The following is a 22,481-nucleotide window of genomic DNA, read 5'->3' on the forward strand; positions in this document are numbered from 1 at the left end:
AACAAGTATATAAATAATATTTTACAACTGAACCGGAAAATGAAGTATGTGCGACAGACATAGGCCGCCCAGAGTGACAAAGAAATGTGCAAAGGGCATGCATAGTCATCATGATTTGCACAGGGTGTGTTCTGAAATTGTATTTTAGATGTTATGAGTATTTAAGGAAATTAATTTAAGCTGTTTGGGTGAGTTTGAGATAAGTCAGCTGGGTTTTAATGGTTTTGGTGATGGTAGTGTGGTCTCTGTTTTGGAAGAAGATGGGTATAGGCTGAGAAGGAGGAGAGGTTGGCTTCAGATAAGTTTTGGAGGCTACTGGGGAGTCATGATGGAAGAAGGGGCTGGGCAAGGGATGAATATCCCACAGAGTGGAAAGAGAGAAAAACAGATATTTTCATAAGCCTGCTTTGGTTTAACTTTAGTAGTTAGTCTTATTTTGGCGTGGTAGGTTTGAGAGTTTTGTAATTTGAACTTGAATTAAAGATTGGCTGAGTTTTTGCACACACTGAAAGGGATTAGTGATGTAATAAGGTGGTTTGAATGGTTAGATGTGTTGCACATAGTGGTAGAAATGGGTGCACGATTCAGTGATGCAGGATGAAAAAACAGGAAGAATAAGGATGCAGTAAGGGAAGCATGGTGTGTAGCTTTGTAGAGAGATATGTCAGAGAAAGAGAAGCTAGAACGCTGGGGTATGAATATAGGTGGGGTAGAAGAACACTGGGGTATGGCTATAGCAGAGGTAGGAGAACACCGGGGTATGAATATAGGAGGGTTAGGAGTAGATAGCTGAGTGAAGTGGATGGTAAATGTAAGAGAGGAAAGAAAGAAAGAAAGAAAGAAAGAAAGAAAGAAAGAAAGAAAGAAAGAAAGAAAGAAAGAAAAAGAAAAAGTTAAAGTGCTTAAATGCAGCCTGTTGATTTAGGAATTTTGTGTGCATTCTTATGCCTATGGTATGTCTATAATTATGTGTATGCCTTTAAGATTGGTGAGAAGTAGGTAGACTTCTGGGTGGAGAACATGTCCTATAAATGTAATGCCATAAGGTGTGGCTGGGGAATCTGTTGGTTGGAAGGGAATGGAGCAGGAAGCAGCACCAACACCAGCAAGATTAGTTCTTATCTGTTATTCTAACAGTCTAACACATGATTTGGATTGGAAGCACAAGGGATGTGCTACTCCACACTGGAGCTACAGTACAGCTATTTAGAAAAAGTAAAGTACTGCAAGACATTATGAGTCTGCAGGTGAGTTTTCCTCAAACAATTACAGTTCCACAGCAAACAAACTTGAGGAAAGGAAAGCTTGCAGAAAAAAGTGGAACAAACTAAATTTGACTGCGGGAGCAGCAGCAAGAATATAACGAATTACCTGAAGGAGAAAAAGGTCAGCCAGTAATATAATAATTATTGTTTAAGTATGTAAGCATGGGTTCTGGGTAGGACACTGCAATTTCATTACTATTATGACAACAGACAATAACAATTAGAACAGCAATCCACTATAAACCTTAAGTGAATAATACAGTGTTCCTAACCAACATCACAATGGCACACTCCGAGTTCCCTGCTGAAATGTACCCGTGTGACTGAATTAAGAACTCAGGATGTAGAGTAGTAGTCAAACTTGCTTTGTTTTTGTTATTTGTCAGCAGAAAGGAGGATATTTCAGAGATTGTCTTAAATTTCAGCTGTGTAACTGAGCTATGAACTTAGGATGTGTGAGCAATAGTCAAGCTTCTTTTGTTTTTGTTTTTGTTAGCAGGTGTTTCAGAGAGAAAGTCTTGAATTTTAGATAATTTATAAAAGTGAGCATGCAGTGCCCTGCAGCAGTGTGAAAGGAGCAAAGGGAAAAATGAATACTGATGACAACAGTTATATTTAATGGGTGTGGTTCTGCATGAATTCAATCAAGGCATCTGTGCTAGCACTACATTGTTGCATGTTGGACAGGTGTGAGCCATACATGGTGGAGAAGTCAGTTCACCATCATCACCCATGACCATGAGAACTACCTCTGCCAGGAGTTGTACTGCTAGTTCCATGGCTCAGCCAATAAGTTGGGGTGCTACCTTAATTTGAATGATGCCCCATGGTTGAGCTGTCATCGCAATGTCATTCAGAACTACAACCATATAGTCTACCACATCTAGGTGCGGACACCTCAACCACTGCCAGACCAGTAGAAGTAGTGCTACTACAGGAACAGGATCATGCATGACTACATAAGCTAACACCTGATGATGTAGCAGCTCTCCAGCCATGTAGATGCTTACCCCCCCGCAGATATTAAATTTCAAATACAGCCAATCTAGTGTTTCATTCATCTTGTCACCCATATGGTTCAGGCAGTCTCACACATTAGACTGCACAACATTTAGTACTCACAAAATCTCTTCTGAGGTCATGGTGGAATATGCCTCTTCCTTCATAATGGCCCTACATATGCATGCTTGGCACCTACAAAAGCACCAGCATCAGAAGGAGTGTTAGCAGGCCTCCTTTAAGCATCTCTACCAACACCACTCTGTGTTACCTTGCTCTCACAATGGCTATGGGGAGACTCAGTCAACTCTAAAGCAACTCTAAAGCTACAGTAACCACACTGCCCTAATCAGCTGTATCACCCTCAGCCTGTCTTGTTTCTGAGGGATCTGTGTCATGGGTAAAAGTAAGCATATGGTCTTTGTTTGAAATATGGAAAGTGGATATGGGAGCCACAATCTCAGTGTCAGACTGACCCTCTGCACTTCCAGACTGTGTTTCATCATTTTAGCCATTATCATCAGAGGCTACTGATACTCTGCTATCAGGTGGTAGGAGATCCAGATTGTCAGGGCCACCTATGATAACAAGTAGTTACAACAAAGATTACAGTAGAATAAAAAGTGATTAGACTTATGTTATAGAAAATGTAATTTAAAAAGTACTAGATGCAAATTAAATTGAAAAGGACTTTAATGTATAGGTAAATCTACTTTAGGTATTAATAAGGAAAAAAACAGTTTCCTATCATGTGCATGTGGTGGTGAAAAATCACTCCCTGATATGTCTAGATAGAAGAAATGAGGATGAAAGATGGATGATAAGTATTACAATGCAAATGACACAACAAGCATAGACCAAGTCACTTTATCTCTGCTTAATAATAAACATCTTATACAAAAATCCCCTGCCCAGTTTCCATCTCCACTAACCTCTCTTTGTCTCTCTTTCAGTCTCTCCTCTCCACTACTGCTCTCACTCAGTCTCTCTCTCTCTCTCTCCGTATATATATATATATATATATATATATATATATATATTTTTTTTATATATATATATATATATATATATATATATGTATAGTTATATATCTATATGTATATATATATATATATATATATATATATATATATATATATATATATATATAGATAGATAGATAGATTTCAATATCTATATCTATATCTAATCTATATCTATATATATATTTCTATATCTATATATATGCACAAGACTAATTATTTCTTTGGAATTTCACTAGTAGACACACTTCAGTTGTCCTGTACCTCAGCACCAACATCAATGACTATTTGAGACCCTTCTGATGAGCTGTCTGGATCTCACACAGTAGACATGAACTCCTATTTCTCAGTGAGTGGTGGTTCTGCTACAGAACCACTACTAATAAATACCCTTTACAGGATAAATGCAGGTGTCCTGTGCCTTGCATTCTTATTCATATCACTAGCTCAAGGTCTTATCTTCTGGTTATCCTACCCATGTCCTCCAACTGTGTTAATGTCATTGACTATCTTTTCCCAGATAATGGTCATGAGAGAACTTGTCAGCTTGGCCTCTGTCTAACAGGAATGATCCATGTCTCCATATTGCCTGAATGATGACTTCATTCTCTGCAACTATGTACAGAGGTTTACAAGGATAGGATGTCTTTGGATCTGTAGCCCTGTATGAGATGAAACATATGAAGAAAGAAAAAAGAATGAATCTGTAAGTGTGAATGTTTATGAAAGAAGCATGTATGACTGTATTCAGGCATCACTCACAAAACTAAAGTAAAATGTAAGGCTCTTTAGATGTACACATACAAAGGTAATATAGAAATTTAATCTACCCAACAAAACAAAGTAAATGAAAAGCATGGAGAAAAGTCTGGAAGGATGCCAACAACTTGCAACTCCATAATGTGTAGCAGCTTTACAAAGACATTTCTATCTAATTAAAAATTAATTTGACATACACTTGTGTTGATGGCAGACAGAGATATATCACAGGCTTAGCATATTTGTTAAACTACAAATATAAACCACCTGACATTGCAAGTACTGCTAAAAACATTTTTGCAACAAGTGTTCAGATTATCACAGAAATGTTTGTGTAATACTAGGCAACATTTGCATGATAATAAACTTTTTTCATTAAACCAAATAACTGATCTACATGGCTGTGATAACCTCAATGGAAAGGCAATGGAGACAGCAAACAATGATTTTGCAAAATTTAATATATCCATAATTGCAAAACAAATCAGTTAGTAAGAAAAAGCAACTTATCTTTACAGAAAATCAGTTCTGAAAGTAGCCAAAAGCATTGCTATTCAAATAGCAGTATCAAAAAGTGTGTGGATCCAGACAGTCTCCACTACAAGTACCTTATCTACAAGATTAACTTATATGCAGTTTCAGCCCTCTGAACACTGTGAATATGTAAATCAGGTGTTAAATCATTAGTATTCATGAGTTACATAATCTGCACTAAGTGCTGGGAAAGTAAAGATGATGTAAGGACCTACACAATTCCAGGCACATGCCCCAGCAGTGCATGAACACGCATTGAGAAGTTTTTCTTGCTAAGGGCTTGCAAATGTGAATGATTAGTGTAACTACAGGAATAATTATGTTTTTACAGTCCTGCTACTTTGATGTACATTTACTGAGAGTGTGTCTGGGAGTAAAGAGTTAATAAAGAGCAGGGGCCTTAAGTTGACTGACATTGGAGAGAAACCCTTTTAACATTTGTATCACTAATGCTTATGCTCCACCTGTTCCTCTAACACATTGTTGTCTGTAATTCATATGGAGTATATAACAATTAAATAATAAAAATGCACATCAAAATAATTGTAAATGACAATGCATTTGTGTTAGGCTAGCAGAAATGGGGGATAATGCTAACATAAGAAAGGCAAACCAAGAACTTTATTGTCGCAAACTCTTTTTGTTATTGTGACAGGAATTACTAGCTTAACTGTTGCATATATACCATTCGCCTACACATTTACTTGGATTTTACAAAAGACAATTGTAACAAAAGGCTTATGTATGTCCTATAATGTAAAGTTATACAATGCAACCTTTTGAGTATATATGTAAGTTATTTTATCTTCTTTGTAAATCTGTCTGTTGTCTGTGCAAATAGCAAAAATAGTCTGAAATGTATCATGTTTATGGCAACGTATTACATTTTAAATCTATCTGTTGTGGTATTTCTGTCATTAGTATGTTTATTGTCATGTAATAAGACAGTCAAAGTTGAGAGAACACCACAAAGAGATACTCTTATTTTTTTTTTTTCTTGAAATCATCCTTATGGCACTGCTTAGCACTGCACAATAGAGAATATATGTGCTCACTAGCAGTGAATAATGATTCACTTCCCAAGGCAAAAAATTGATAATTTTAATCTGGCCTGCCTTCAGTAAAGCAGATGATCCTTGTACTGGTGTGCTGATATCAACACTCTATAAAGTAGTGAGTAAAGAAAATGCACCTCTCAACTACCTATCTTTGTGGCACAATATATGTGCATTGTGTTTAGAGAAAGTGAGCAGGTAATGTAGGGTTTGAATCCAGTTCACTTTTAATGATTGTTTCAGACTATATGTTGACACACATTTTTCTCTGTGAATCTGCTGTAGGAAACTCAACTTTTCTCAGTATTAATAACACGTGATATGCATGAGGTGAAATGTGGCATTTTGTAAATTGTGATTAACACAAAAGCAGTAACATGACATGGAAAACTATTACATATGATACATAACATCAACATATCTATCAAATAGTAATCCTGATTGAAAGGAATTTCCAAATGATGTCAGTATTAATTATATCTGCTATGTTAAAAAAGATCTAATGCCAGCTGTTATCTGTCCCCTTTCACATTACTTGGCAATACATAAACTCCTGATGATGTGTAACAGAAATTCAAGATCTATACAAAAAGGATGAATGTTTCAGTTTAATGCAGCAATGTATTCTTGTAATTGCTAGATGCACCGTTTGTTTTCATTTATTTTCAAAGTTTTTAGTGTTATTTATTTATTTATTTAGAGATTTGTTTATGTATATATTTATTTATTTATTTATTTATTTATCTATTGCATTTGCATACCATGGTTCACAGCTGAAGGCAATTAGGAAAACTTAAATTTGTGCTGCCTTCTGTAGTGTAAATGAGACTGGTAGTGGTGCATGGCCATCAACATTCTGGGCAGTACTGATTGAAGAAAATGTACCTACTAGCTAACAATCTCTGTGGCACAAGGTGTAAAGGCAATGAGTTTATAGAAAAAAGACAGGTAATGCAAGGTTTGAATCCAGTTTACATATATTTTACTGAGGCAGTAACAATGACATTGCTCACAAACTTTTGTTTAGGAGTGTAATAGTATAGACAAAAGAATATCATAAATATTATGTTTGCAACAAAGTTACCATTAATGTCTGCTATATAAGTCCATTATCTTGTGTGCAAATCATGTTAACCATGACAATAATGAGGATAGATAATTAAAAATGCACTTGCATAGGTATAATGGACAACATAAATTTATTATAATTATTAAAACTCATCACATATCATAACTATGTGCTTAGGACAGTATGCCATATGAAACATGCATGGAACATACAAGAACATATATTGCTCAGGTCATGCAACTTCATGCCTCTGAAATGTATTTGTAATAATTTATACTGCATTTTACAGTAGGACCATGAGTAGCTCAGATCACACACATACAGGCATCTCCTAAGCCCACTTCTATTCATTCTGAAAATAGTATAGCTCAGAATACAATATATAAAAAAGATATTCTACTGTGGTATTGACAGTTTATAAACAAAGGTTAACATTGTATCCCTTTTTTCCTCATGGGTTTGATTCCAAGGTGGTACTACTAAACTTGGAGAGCATGTAACTCCCAACAGCCCAATATATCACAAGTCATACAGTTTTACCTCCAACCAGCAATGGTTATAAGAAGCACCATAAAACGATGCCACTTTCAAATTTCAAAATACTGAAATATCAAATTTCAGTATCTTGAGACGAAGATGTTGAAAGAACACTACAACAAAAAAGTAAAAAACTGAACATCACTATACTGAAAGTTCATAATACCAAATGTTCAGTATGCAGTTCTCTGTTTTTAATAAAACCTCCACCACACAAACAAAAGCACATACAAGACCTTCCTCTGCACACCAGAAGAAACAAACACAACACACACACACACACACACACACACACACACACACACACAACCCAACTAATCTACACATAAGCAGGGGGGAAAGCCCCCCTGCACCCCCACACCCCCACTAATTATATATATCAACTCTGAGGTCAAACTAACACAAATATCACAACAAGCCCACCGCTCAGCACCCTACACTTCCATTGTACAAACAACCTACTATACATGTAAAAAAATCACCACTTCCAACATTTACACACTCACACTCTTACCTATCTACCTCAACCTACTCCTAAAACTTCCCCAAAAAATTAAAAAGTACACATTCCTACCAAAAACCCTTAGACAGTAAACACCTACCTGAACTTCCACATATAAACACACATTGACAGTCATCTCTAAATCCCAGACCACACTGTACCTTAAAGAGACAGCAAGCCATAACAAAAACACAGCACTACCACTACCGTGGATTCGATAACTTAACATTCATTATAATGCAGTTTCGAATAACTGCACTTTTGGCATTTTCATCTCGAGATACTGAAATTCAATATTTCAGTATTTCAAGACTTGAAAGTTGAACCCCATGAAACATGGCAGTGTTTAATATTGCAACATGTGTAAGTAGGCTGAATATCACACACGGCCAAATCTCATTGCCATATTTCACACCTTCATTGCTTTTGAATGTAATAATTGCCAACGTGTCTGCCAAGCCTATTTTTTGCAGTAAATTGCACAAATTCAGTTGGCAAGGCTGTGTGTCTTTCTGCACTGACTTTTATATGTGAAATTTGAATCAGGCACCAATTCAAACATGTAGTTCTAGCTGTATTTCTGTAGAAATGGCTGGCAAAGGTGAAGATGGTGTTCCATTTATAACACAAAAGTGGGATGTGGAGGAGTCCAGGATTTTTGTGACACTCCTCATCGGGTATCTCAGCTATAGGCCATTGCAGAGGGATTATAAGGGATCTCAGTATAAGGCTGAGGCTTAGAATAGCTTGACCAAGGCTGTCTCCAGTGCAACTAACATTCCATGCACTGGGGAAGAATGTTGTCAGCATGACAGTGACATGAAGAGGTGAATGCAGGACCTCCAGACCTGATGGGAAGATGAATTTAAGACTGGAAACACCATTCCATTGTGTAAGCACTGTGACCCATCACTAGTCAATAGCATAGCATCTATTATCCATCCAATACAGTTTTTTTATTATCCTTTCATAATTTTTCCCTGCTATACAACTGCAGAAGAGATAGCACAGAACTGTGAAATGCACCAGGAGGGACTCATTCACCTCAGAGGGACACAGGCTAAGTATGCATTGGGTATAAATGGAAGAAAGATAACACTTTTCAGGCCATCAGTCCATATCAGCTTGAGCAGGCATACCTAAATGTTTATATCAAGCACACATTTCTTGTCCAACAGATCTTGGTGATTGCATTAGGTAATGAGTACATCCAGTTAGTTGTGTGCAGTTTCAATTCTAAGAAGCAGAAAATGGCTTTTTACAAGATAGTATGTGTAAAATATTAACTGTACTACAGAATGCCATTAGCAGTTCAAACTTGGAAAGCATATATCTGATATGGCATCATCCAATAAATGCTTCCATTTGATATATAAGAGCACTGAGATTTAATTATTTTATGACACATTAATATTGTCACATCATATCTGGATGTGTCAGAGGTGAGCATATTTACATATCGTATTTGTTTATGTATTGAAATATTGAAATAATGTGACACACCATTGATCTTATTCTCTCTCTGTTTTTTTTTTCTCTCCAACGTTATCTCTCTCTTTTTTTTGATGATAAGTTGTGCTGAAAACTAAATGACCATCAGCATAGGCAGCTAAACCAACCACTGAGGTTCAGCCCACTATACCTCCACAGGTGGCTGCAGCAGCCAACCTGTCAACATTGTCTCTACAGCTCCTGCCTAACCTGTTCTACCTGCATCAGGTAGCTCTGCCCTGGCTGCTGGTGAAGTGGTACTGTCTGGGAGTAGACCTACTGAAGTAAAGATTTTGTCACCTGTCAAGAAATGACAATGCTGGTGAACGACATAATGAAGAGGTGCCTTGGTGCTCAAGGTGGCAGAGTTGAAAAGGTCCTTCTTCAAACTGCAAAATCAATTTCACAGCCAGCACTGACACAAGAGACACTGATGACAGTTCTGAGTGTGAGAACTAGATTCTCACTGTGAACTATGGCCCATCAAAAAGCCTTCAACATTTTGTTCTCAGCATTTGCACAGAGTTTGGGATCATTCACCAGTGCTGAGTGATGGCGAATAGTGTTTTGGGTCCTATGACAAAAACTGGTGAGTTTTTGCATCTCCCACACTAGTCCAGTTATCTTCACACAAATGAGCTTAAACCTCCCTATGCTATAGGAATTCTAAGCAAAGGTACTACTTTGTAACATTTATTATGTTGCTGGCTACAATGAACTAAGAGCTGCTATGCGGTGTGTTGAGATAATTCACATGTCTGTACACTGATGTTTTGGCAGTGTCAAGGGTTTGATTTCAGAAGTATGTCAAATATTATTTCATGTATCTTTGAACTCTTATCATGTGTTTAACTATGAACTTGTGCATTTATCTCCTTTTAAACATGTCCCCACCCACAATTATCTCCATACCATCATGCACCCACTTCAAAACTTTACTAAAAGCACACCTAAAAACATGCTGGCTATGCCCTTGCAACTCCCACTCTAATATAACCCTCCCCATCCAACCACTATCTTTCTTTCTACTCCACTAACTACCTTGATTATAGCAAGCTCAGATGCTCATAAGCCAGTACTAATTATAAAGCAGGAACTTCTTCTTGTAACATTTGTTAATGTCGGTTATGTACTTCACAGATAAAGATTCTAGTTGTCTACTGATGTACTATGTTCTTCATCTGTAAATATGTTGTAAGTAATTGCTATGTTAAATTGTCAATCACTATGTAATCCAATGTAACTGCTGTCTGTTTATTTTAACTGTGGAGCTTTTCTCCCCGGGCCTCCGCTGAAAATGGACCTACATCCAGTCGGACACTCCCGGTCAACAAATATAAATAAATAAATAAATAAATAAATAAATAAATAATGTCCTGACCCTGACAGGACTAGGAAATACATAGCATAGCATAGCATTTGAATAGTTCAGCAATAAAGCCTTTGCAAAAACATTCCATCTCCCATAAACCCCCCTTATACTGTTCATGTCTTAATCTTGTTTTCTGATCTCCTAACTCTTCTTGCTCCCTATAGCAAACACTTTATTGTACAGAGCATGACAGATAAATAATGCCTATATTTCCCATTGCTTCAATAAGTTGTCAATGTCTCTTCCGTTGTGTGATTTTAACTTAGTGAAATAGGAGTTCCTTAGTTGTCTGCTGAGATAATGATCAGATCAATAAACTGATTTTTGCATAGTTGCAAGGGTTCTAATCAAGCCTGCATGTTGTATTTAGGCAACTTTATCTTGCTTCTGTCATAATCTACTTGTTCTGTGCCTTCCTTTCCCCTTATTTATATTTCTACCCCCTTCTGTTTTAGCAGTCTAAGTTGTAATCTTTTATGTGATGCCAGGAATACTAACTGATGGTGAATGACAGTTCCTGTCTTATGGCAAAATCTTTGGAGTTTTTGCCTTTAGCTGCATTAGTCTGATGCCCTTCATCCTATTGTGCTTAGACTCATTGCACTATGTAAACTCAAGTTGATATTTATAAGGTTACTGGATGTAATGTACAACTTATGGGATTTTGCAACTATCATTACTGCAATGAAGACTAATGCATTCATTCTCCTTTGCTTCAATCTGTTGTCAGATTTTAACTTTGTGAATTAGGAGTTAATATGTGGTGCACTGAGATAATTCTGAAGTCTGGAGATTGTTTACTTTGTATAGTGTAAAGGTTCAATCCATAAGCATGTGAAAGTTTTACTGAATGTGTTTTACATGACTTTTTAGTGTGCAACTCTTGGCTATATATTTTACTAATACAACATTATCCTGCTGCTGTATTAATCTCCTTACTTCCTATTGGGAACACTTTCTTGCACAGAGCCATCCATCCATCCAAAACCCCTTTTCTCATTTTGCACATGGAATCAGGGTGTTATTTCAGCAGTGGCCATTATCTCTAGCCAAGGTTTACACCACCTGGTGGCTAGCCCTGCCACAGTAGCTCATCCCTACTACTCACTTGCACACACACTCTCACTTATGGCCAATTTAGAGTGTCCAGTCAACCTACTGCATGTCTTTGTAATGTGGGAGGAAGCAGGAGCACCTGGAGGGAAACCCACGTGACTGCAGGGATGACCTGCAGACTTCTCACAGAAGGCACTCCGGCTAAGAATCAAACTGGAGAACCTATTGCTGTGAGGTGACAAAACTAACCACTGCACCACCGTGGTCACCACAGATCCTGATCACAGATCTTGCACAGATCCTGACAGTATAATTATGATGAGTATAATTCTAATGACAAAAAATGATGACAAAACTAGAAGATCATAAGAAGGCAAAACATGCATGTCCACCACTAGTAGGGCTTGCCTTTATTGGCTTGAAAGTATCCACAAAGACTTGAAAAAGTAAAAAAGTCATGGACATTATGCTACTCAACGCCAGGAGTTTAAATCTCAAAATGCACGCACTCAAAGCACTCTTCAGTATGGAGAACGTCGACATCTGTGTAATAACTGAAACCTGGTTCAGGGCTCCAGAGAGCAACCCAGCACTACCAGGCTACAACTCATAAAACACGTTTCCGCCACAGAACATGGACCAAAACACAAAAGGAGGGGGTGTATCCATATTCATCAAGGATACCTGCACCTCCAGGTTAGTGGCGCAGCATGATACCTCTGAGATCATCCATATACAACTAACATTGGGCAAATCTGCAATGCAAATTGTGGCCTGCTACAGATCACCCTCCATGACCCAGGACCACCACTCCACCTTTCTGGAGACATTGGAAAACATGAAGGTCCTACCAACCACCCCGATATTGGGCGATTACAATTACCCTAGCTTTCATTGGGAAAACTACTTGAGCACAAATTCCCAGGCCCAGTGCTTCCTGAAATTTATCAACTCAAATGCCCCGGATCAGCTGGTAAACTCCCCTACCAGAGGTGAAAACATATTGGACCTAGTCATCACCAACATGGGCAACAGGTGTTCCACACCTGAGGTCAACCCATCACTGGTTAGATCAGACCATAAACTAATCACTCTGGATGTCCACACCCCACCACCACCCCCAACTAAGGAAACCACAGTAAAAAGTTTTTCTAAAGCAAACTTCACCTTACTTAAGACAGAGGTGGCAAGTTTCACAGCCCCCACGCTAAAGGATAACGCTGCCCAAGATGCAGAAACCTTTACAAATGCACTCTATGAGCACCTACAAGGATTCATGGATCATGCCATCCCTAGCAAAACCAAGACTCACTCCTGTAAGAGAAGGAAACCAGTTTGGTGGACCCCTGCAATAAATAGGCTAAATAATAGAAGGAGGAAACTAGTTCAGAAAAAAAGCAAATCCCAAGAAGGAAAGACATCCCTGATCAGTATCAGTAAGAAACTGAGGTCCCTCATGAAATCATCCAAGGCTAACTTTGAAAGAAATGTAGCCAATGATTCAAAAGACAACCACAAAGCCTTCTTTAGCTTTGTTAAGAATCTAAGTGGCAACTCGCAGATATGCACTGAACTAGTGCAAAATAGCACAAAATATACTGCACCTACTGATATTACCAACATCCTGGCAGATAGATTCAGTGCAAACTTCACCCCCCTCTCACCACCAAAAGGGCCCACAACAATACCAGAAAAGTGTAGTGTCCCAAAAATCACAGATGCACAGGTGAAAACAGCCCTTTCAAAAGCCAAAAGCACAGCATCAATGGGACCAGATGTTGTCCTAGGCTGCGTCTTGCACAAACTACAGAACGAAGTAACCCCCCACATAAACATGCTGTTCAACCTCAGCCTCTCCACAGGCTACATGCCCATAGAATGGCGCACAGCAATGGTTATTCCTCTCCACAAAGGAGGGGCCACAACTGATCCTGGTAACTATCACCCCATAAGCCTGACTAGCCTGGTCTGCAAGGCTGTGAAGCGCATCATCATGGAACTCATTGACAAAGACATTGTGAACCTCCAAACACTTGAGCCAACCCAGTTCGGCTTTGTTAAGGGCAGATCATGCCTACTAAACCTTGTTGACTTCTTCGAGACAGTCACCAAGGCCATAGACACTCAGGTATTACAGAAAAACTCACCAGACTGAACATAAACCCCTATGTCATGAGATGGGTTGCCAACTGGCTTACAGACAGAACTCACACGGTAAAAATAGCAGGCTCTAGGTCCGACTCTAAACCAGTCACAAGTTCGGCATATACATCTCAGACGTACAGGCAAACACAGGAGGACTATGGCTAACCAAGTTCATCGATGACTGCAAACTGGGAGCCATAGATGACTCTCCGGCTGACACAGACATCCTCCAAAAGGGCCTTACTGAGACAGACACCTGGTGTCAAAGTTATGGCCTCAAGCTAAATTCCAAAAAATGCATAGTCATCCCATTTGGGAAAAACAAAACACCCACGAATTACCACATAGGTGGCAGCCCCCTTAATACAGAAGAGGTAATAAGATATCTGGGGACCCAGGTAGATAGAAATCTCACCTTTGACAATCATATTGCCAGAGTAGTTAGGAAATCCTTCTATGTGGCCCATCTAATTACTAAAGGGTTCGCATCTAAAAATAAACAGGTTATAGTGCCCCTCTACTCGTCACTCATTAGACCCATCATAGAGTACAATGCCCCATTTGGGATGTACCTCACAAGACACTTTCAACAGCTGGAAAGACCACACTAGTACCTCAACAAGAGGATTACTAGTCACAAAATATGTCCTATGCAGCCCGACTGAAAAAAAACTCCGGCTGTACTCAGTGGCATATTGCTTACTCAGAGGTGATCTCTGCCTGATTTACAAAGCCATGTCCAACTCAGAATTGATGGACATGCTCCACCTAAAGAAATCCAATTCACTGCAAACCACGTGCTCTAGTGAGCTAAACCTCACCACAACAATAAATAGAACATGCTGGAGGGATAGATTCCTGTCACAGAGACTCCCCATGCTTTGGAACAAAATTTCAAATTACATCAGGCAGAGCCACTCATTAATACTCTTCAAGAGAAACCTTGACGAGTTGATGGGTAACAGAAAATACACCCCTGGGAATCACTTCATTGGTTCTGCTTGACAGAGGATCAGTTAATTAATCAATGGGGCAGCGAAAGCCGACACACTCTGGCTAGGCTTATAAATGCCCTTGGGCAGATAGCCTAGTGCCTACCTATGAACCTATGAACATTTAGAAGCCATTTAGACGAAACACTCTATGTCCTTAAGGTTCCATTTGCATATATCCCATAGGTCTTAGGTTTAAGGTATCACACAGCTAAAACTCTAGCTTAGCTAGGGTTTTCTTGTAGTTTTTATTAAGAGTAGCACAACACAAACATGTGCAGAAAAGACCCATGAGCAAACCTCTTCCTATGTCTCTATCCCTGACACCCAATCTTTTTCTTCCCCATTTATGTTTCACAGTTTTTACATGGAGCTTGGCGTGTCGCTGTAATGCTGACTGACATTACGTGGCATTTCACATCTTATGGCAAAAGCTGAAGGTTTTAATTTTGACTCCACAAGCATGGATCATGTCTTACAAATGTATCTATTTCTGCTGCACTACAGTAATGCAGACTGATACTACTGTTGTGAGACACTTACTGTAACATATTTATTAGGCTGCTGGACGCAATATACATTTTATAAGATGTTACAGTTGGTATCACTGTGATAAAGCCTGATGCCTACGTTTTCCATTGCTTCAATCTGTTGTTACTAACCCTTTTCAAATGTGCAATTTTAATTTAAGAAAATATGACTTCCTATGTGATGAGCTGAGATAATCATTTTGTCTGTACATTTTAATTTTATAGTCTATGGTTTAAATCCATATTCATGTTATACAGTTAGATAGTGTTTTCACTTAATAGTATGTGTTTAATGTGCTGCATATGTTATTAACCCACTATTATTCTCCTTGCATTCTCATCATTTTCCAGTTTCCTACCCTTTCTCGCTCCATAATGGATACTTTATTGTGCACTGCAATACCTCTGAAATGCATAGCTTCAGACAGAAATTAAAAAATATATATGTGAGTGGATTGTACAACTTCTCTGTGTTAATGGAGTGTTGTAGTCAACATAAGATGATTTCATTGTGATGTTGCCTGAAGATATCATTATGTAAAGTTATGACTGCCTTCCAACATTTATACTTGCATTGATGTACAATATTGCAGAACATTTATATTTTCAAACATATTTCATCTGTGGTATTCAGCAGTGCACTGTCATAGCTTTGACTTGCATGGTTGTATCTACACTGCATATTGTCCAGTCATGACTCAATACAAGTGAAAATCACATAACAAATGATCACTATTTGCATACACTCATCCCAAGGTGAACACAAATGAATGCCTGGTTGAAAATCCACTGTGTCAAAAGTGTGATTGTCATCAAAACACCATACTATGAATCAGGTACATGTCACTCACAGTAATGCAATGTACTTGAATGACAGGACAGATAAAGTATCTAAGCAGTATAGTTTCTCTGCAAAAAAAAAAAAAAGCTTGGTACTAGGTAAATTGAATCCTACCATGCTGAGTTTTGTATGTGTTTGTGTGTTTTTGCATATGTGTGTGTGTGTGTGTGTGTGTGTGTGTGTGTGTGTGTGTGTGTGTGTGTGTGTGTGTGTCTCATGTCAGGTAAGTATAGCTTCAACGATCAATGCCCTGTGTCTTTTCTCACTCAGGAGAAACACTTACATTGTGATAGGGCTCCATCCACACTTTTAACACAAACATCTTCTCTGGAACACACTGATGAGGTCATCCTGACAAGAGTACACTCTTTCTCTGCAAAAGTCAGACTTCTTATGTGGAGCATGTGGTTAATACTATGCTCTCTAGATTGTGTAACTGGATAGGTAGGTGACTCATATCTAGTACAGCTTGAATAGTGCAACTGTGTGTACTGTCATGTACAGCTCACTCCATCACAACACCTGTTATTCACACTTCCACTTAGGAACCATATTTTCATTGGCAGAGAGTTACCTTATAAGTTTCTAACATCCCCAGGCAAAACTCAGTTTTTGAAACACACTGATTAGATAATATTTTAAAAATCCATTATCTCACAGTTTTAATATGACTCTGGCACTGGTGATATTCTATTCCATAAACTGTGTAAATAAATAAGTTGGTGGTTTGAATCCAGCATGACCTGACTACTGTGAGTGTGTATTTCTCTTTTGTGCCATGTAGAAACATTTTCAAAGACATCTAGGATGTGTAGCTGTAGAGTGTTATTGGGCTCTTCCACCACCTTCTTTCCTTTTTAGCAAAACCATCACCTTATTAAACAATGGCAATGTCATCCATTCAACTGTGCACTGTCATAATTGTAAAACAACATCTTATGTGGTGCTTATGATTCCTGCAATTTTCTGTGATGTTAGGTAGTAATTCCTAATCCAGCCATTACTCTTTACACTCAGTTGTGTCACTGAGACTGTGACTGTATATGTAGGTAACAATGTTGCCATCCACCTGTCTGCTGTGTACATGTATAACTGATGTATCCTCTTACAAGAACTGCTCATTTTTCATAGACAAATGCTTTGTTTAGCAATGATGATGCCATTTGATAAAATCTGCCATTTCTAATGAGAGTAATTAGGACTTCTGTTTTGCTGTGAGGAATTGAGACAGTGTTCAGTATGCTGTTGCCTTTTAAGCCATGGGCTCAAATCTGTGATTATCTACACATTATGAATGACTGGGAATCTACCACTTCAGTGACAACTGGATTATGCATCCCATGTGCTTGGGTGTATGTAGCATCATGCAATATTGTGTGACAGTGAAAGTGCTTACATCACTCTTTTAACCAAATTATAGGCACACACATTTTGCAGCAAATGTACATATATCTCATAACTGTAGTAAGACTTCTCCCTTAGTGGGTTCAGTCTTCACAATATCGTGTAGCTTTTGTGATCACATAGCTAGATGTTCAAACCCTGCAATGAATGACTATAATCATTGTGTGTGTCAGTATACTGCCATGAATGAATGATATCCACCACAACTTTAATGTATACAATTACAGTGGGAGAGGCTTTCACATCCTTCTTACCTCAAACAACTGGTTTGCAACACATTCATATGATGTAATGACTTCAAATAGGTAGAGTTTCACAGTTGTGTTAAGGCTTCCTGTGTAGCACATGCAATTAAAACACACTACATTATCCTGTGGACTTACATAGATAACTGTTAAATTCTAGAAAAGGACAAATTACATGAGTGTACTGATGTGAGACCATTACCATTACATCAAATTATTTGTATCTACTTTAATGTTGAGTAAATAGCTTTCAACACATCTGAAGATTTCATGGAAGTTAAAATGGTATTCTGAGATTCTTAGGTTGTGAGTGCTCCTGTGGCACATGCAGTTAGTACTGACATAAATAGCATATCTTCACAGCTAGACCATGGTTTGAATCTGGGACTATGTGTGTAAAAAACAACATGGATGGAAAACACAGGCTTATCCAAGCATCACTGATATTGGACTGTTCACATTTGTGGGAACATTAGCACAGCTACATCCTTTTCGTCACTGTAACAAATTATTATTGGATAATGTAACATCAAAAGCCCTTTCTTACTCCATACTTCTATTGCTTTTATTTGTCATGAGCTCCAGTTCTGCCGCCTGTGGCAGACACAGACAATACAGAGCTTTGTAGAGTGTGTGGTATAATTGGCAGGAGTTTGAACTTGTAAACAACTGCCTGTCAGGTAAATGCATCAGACAGCAGTGGCTTAAGTAAAGAAAGTAGTTATGGCACAGTCAGACGGTCATATTTTTAAAGATTAACACTCCGAGTTAGGGCATCCACACACATTACAATAAGAGGCTGATGTAATCCCTTCAAGGGTGTTCTTCATGATACAACCAATATGCTTGTTTCTGTGGCATCAATAGTTGACATACACCTCTCTCCAATCATGTATGTGTTTGAGATTGGCAAGACAGACTTTTTTTATTTATTTATTTTACGTTTACCAGGAAAGTCCGACTTGGAACGAAGCCAATTTTCAGGAGTGCACAAGGAGAAATGCTTCTGATACATGTCTTTAAAACATGGGAAGAAATCAGAGAAGCGTAAAACACACGAACACAGTTGAGTAAAAGCAAAAACCTTTATCTAACACAGAGCTTTCAGGATAACTCCCTTCTTCAATGATTAACATAAGGCACAATTAAAATTCATTTTAAATACACCCTCAACACGTCACATGGCCTGCAGCCAAAGTCATGTGACCAACCACATCAGCATATAAAACAGTTATGTTACATATTTAACTACTTATTTAATAACCTATTGTACCTAACCTATACGTTATATCAACTATAAATCATGCATAATGTTACAAATGCCCTCCATCACCTTTGTTTTCATAAAAATCAGAGAACCCAGAGGAAACCCACACAAATGCAGGGAGGACATGCAGACTCTGCACAGAAGGCACTCCAGCTGAGAATTGAACCAGAGAACCTCTTGCTGTAAGGCGACAATGCTACCTCTGCACCACTGTGCTGTCCCATTCTAATTGTGTCAGTGATTTCACACAGGGGTTAATTATTTTCCACATAGTAATGCTATGGATTGCATGTCTTCATGCAAATATGTATACATTACAGTAATTATTTTCTTCACACTCTAGAGCTTTATAGGACATGAGGTCTTCTATAACAGATCATAATGTGTGTCATGCTACAAAATCATCAGAAAGTGTGACTGAGCCTATGTTATGGCATTCTTTGTTTGTTTGCATTGTTCTGTAGATTCAGAAGGATATGCCAGAGATCATTGTAGTGACCCCCTATTGGGCTAGGCAGTCTCCCTTATAATGGTATTGGCTAAGGGAAATTACCACCTACTTTGTTGCCCTCTGGTGTGCTCACACAGTCTCAGGGATGACAAGTACACCCCAGTTTGGAGCAAATACAGCTAACAGTCATGACTCCATTAAGGTATTTATTCCTTGAGGATGTGCATCAGGTGTTAAAGGAGGCCAGAAAACCTGCTACTAGAAAGTCTTATGTTTACAAATGAATGAGGTTTGCTAAGTGGTGCCTGAATGGGATCAGAGAATCCCTTGAGGTTAAAATATTTGTGTGAGCTACTTCAGCATGGCTTATCTTAGCATTTGTTAAGGTGCATTTAGCTGCTGTCTCTACTTGCCTGCTAATGGATCCCCTCTTTCTTCTTCTGTTTTGGTAAAACAGTTCATGAAAGGAATATTGCATATGAGATACACTAGCATGCAAATTCTTCTTTTGTGGAATCTCAACTACATTCTGCAAAAACTTGACCTTACCATTTTTTTAATCTACTGCTCAGGCTGATCAGTGTTCTTAACATGAAAAATTGTTTCTTTTATTGCTGTAACATTTGTAAGGGGGAGTATCTGAACTGCAAGCTGTCATCATGATGGGGCAACCTTTCCTGATATCCCACAGGTGATAGGGTTGTGTTACGCACTAACCTCACTTTCATGCCAGAAGTGACCTCAGAATTCACTGTCAGTCAGTCAACACCTCCCTGTGTTCTTTCTAAAACATAGGAATAAGGCAGAAGAGGATATTTCATAGGTTGGATGTGGGCATGCTACTCAGGTACTACCTTAACAAAACAAAACCTTTCAGGAAGCCTGAAAGGCTTTTTGTTTCCTACAGAGGGGCAAAGAATGTTTGTACTGTCTCTAGGCAAACTATTGCTTGTTTGTCCTCTGGGATTGTTTTTTTTTTTTTTGTTACACCATCTATGGCAAGGCAAATCCAGACAAAGTAAAGCCAGATTCCACCAGGGCCTTTTCCTCTTCAGTGGCATATTAGAAAGGAGCGGACTTAAGTATTCTAGAGGCAGGAACTTTGTACTCTGTCCATACCTTTACAAAGCACTACAAGTTGGATTCCTTTTCTAGACCCAGGGCATACCTAGCTAGAGCCATTCTCCAGGTGCTCCTGGACCCTTATCCTTCCTCCTCCCTGGTTGGATAAGCTTTGGCAGTCAACCCAAATGCCAGTAAGTCAGTGTGTTTGTTGAATATCGTATAGTTACGCAGGTCCTACTTGCGTGTAACAGTAGATTGTCATATAATACATTTCCTTTCTGGCAGTACCCCTAACCATTCCTCCTTTTTGGATGTACATAGTTTGGTCTTGATGCTGTTGTTAAGTTATGTTCAGAAGCCTTCATTGTTCTGTGTGTGTTTTTTTGGTTTGGAGCAGTAGGTGTTTGCAAAGCTTGCATTTCTGTCTTCTCTTCATGCTGGACTATAGAAAACTGAAAGGGTCCTGTCTCTAGGTCCATAAGGCAGTCTCTGAACTGCTAGGTGATTGGTTCATCACACCCACATATAGGCAGAGGAGGAGCTCTGACCTTTGGTAGACTGCCGAGGGAAGGGTGGCGGGGCACTGCTGCCTGAGTGCCAGTGGGGCAGTGTGTTCTGTGAACATCTACTATAAGCAGGACTTGTGCAACTGTACTTTTCATACCTGTGTTGATGTTTTGTAAAACTAAGCATATTTATTTCTACTTACTAGACTCAGCTTTATTAAGTGTAGCTTTCCTTGATAATCAAAGAACATTTATGGACTTCAACAGCAGAGAGAGAAGACTAAGATGATAACCGTTCCAGTGGAGTCTGTGGTAGTGCAATAGGGTGTGCATAAAGAGCAGTTGGTCTCAGCTAGCACATCAGAAGCTCTGATGGATCCTTTTCCCTTGTTTAGATGGTAGCAAACACTTCAAGAGAGGGCAGCTGTAGCAGCAGAGATGAGGGCGAGGAAACCATCAAGATCATGAAGAAAGAACAGTGGTAGTAAAGTCAGATAAACATATAGACATGTTATGCACAAAACTGTATGAGGCTTTGATTGGAACTGACACATTTTAGAAATATAAAAACTGGTCTGACAAAGCTAGAGCAGCATTGCTTGATGTACCACCTGGTAAGTAAGTAACTAAACTAGGCAGTGGTTAATGAATGCAGTGATAAAGGAAGCTTCTTGTAAGCATGATCAGGATTTTCTTTTTTTGTGTGTTCATAGTTTCATAGGTTATTACTACTATGAAACTATGAACAGAAAAAAAGAAAATTCTGATCATAGTTTCATAGGTTATTACTACTGCGGTGGTGGTGCTGCGGTAGTGTTGTCACCTCACAGTAAGACATTGTCCTGTTCAATTCTCAGCTAGAGCGTCTTCTGTGTGGAGACATGCGTGAATGGGCATACCTTCATTGAAGGTTGTGCGTCAGAGCTGGCAACTCGGCACGTGAAAATCTACTGCCAATCATTAGCGGACTGGAGTTCCGCTGTGGTGACCCCTAACCGGGAAAAGTCGAAAGACACAGCAAGGTGAAGTTATGGTAATCTTTCTTGAAATTCCCTGTGAGCATGCGCCAGTATAATGATGTAGTAGATGTGTGACATATGGCAAAAAAAAATTTAATTACGAAATGTCATGACATCTTTCTTTTCATTTCATGTTCTTGGTCAGGACTTAATTGAATTATTCTCTGTAATGTTGCTCAGTGGATTAAGTGACCTATGGGTTAAGGATAACAACATTTGTCACTGGCCAGTGTACATTTGGTTTATGTGCAATGTAAATATACAAGGGGTGACTTAGTGATACACATTAATGTTTTACATGGGTGTGTTGTATGTTACTGCACTGTCATACAGTTCTTCATATTGTTTTTTACAA

The sequence above is a fragment of the Protopterus annectens genome, chromosome 4.part0, assembly GCF_019279795.1.
Source record: "Protopterus annectens isolate FY-2018-M chromosome 4.part0, PAN1.0, whole genome shotgun sequence".
Classification (NCBI taxonomy): Eukaryota; Metazoa; Chordata; order Ceratodontiformes; family Protopteridae; genus Protopterus; species Protopterus annectens.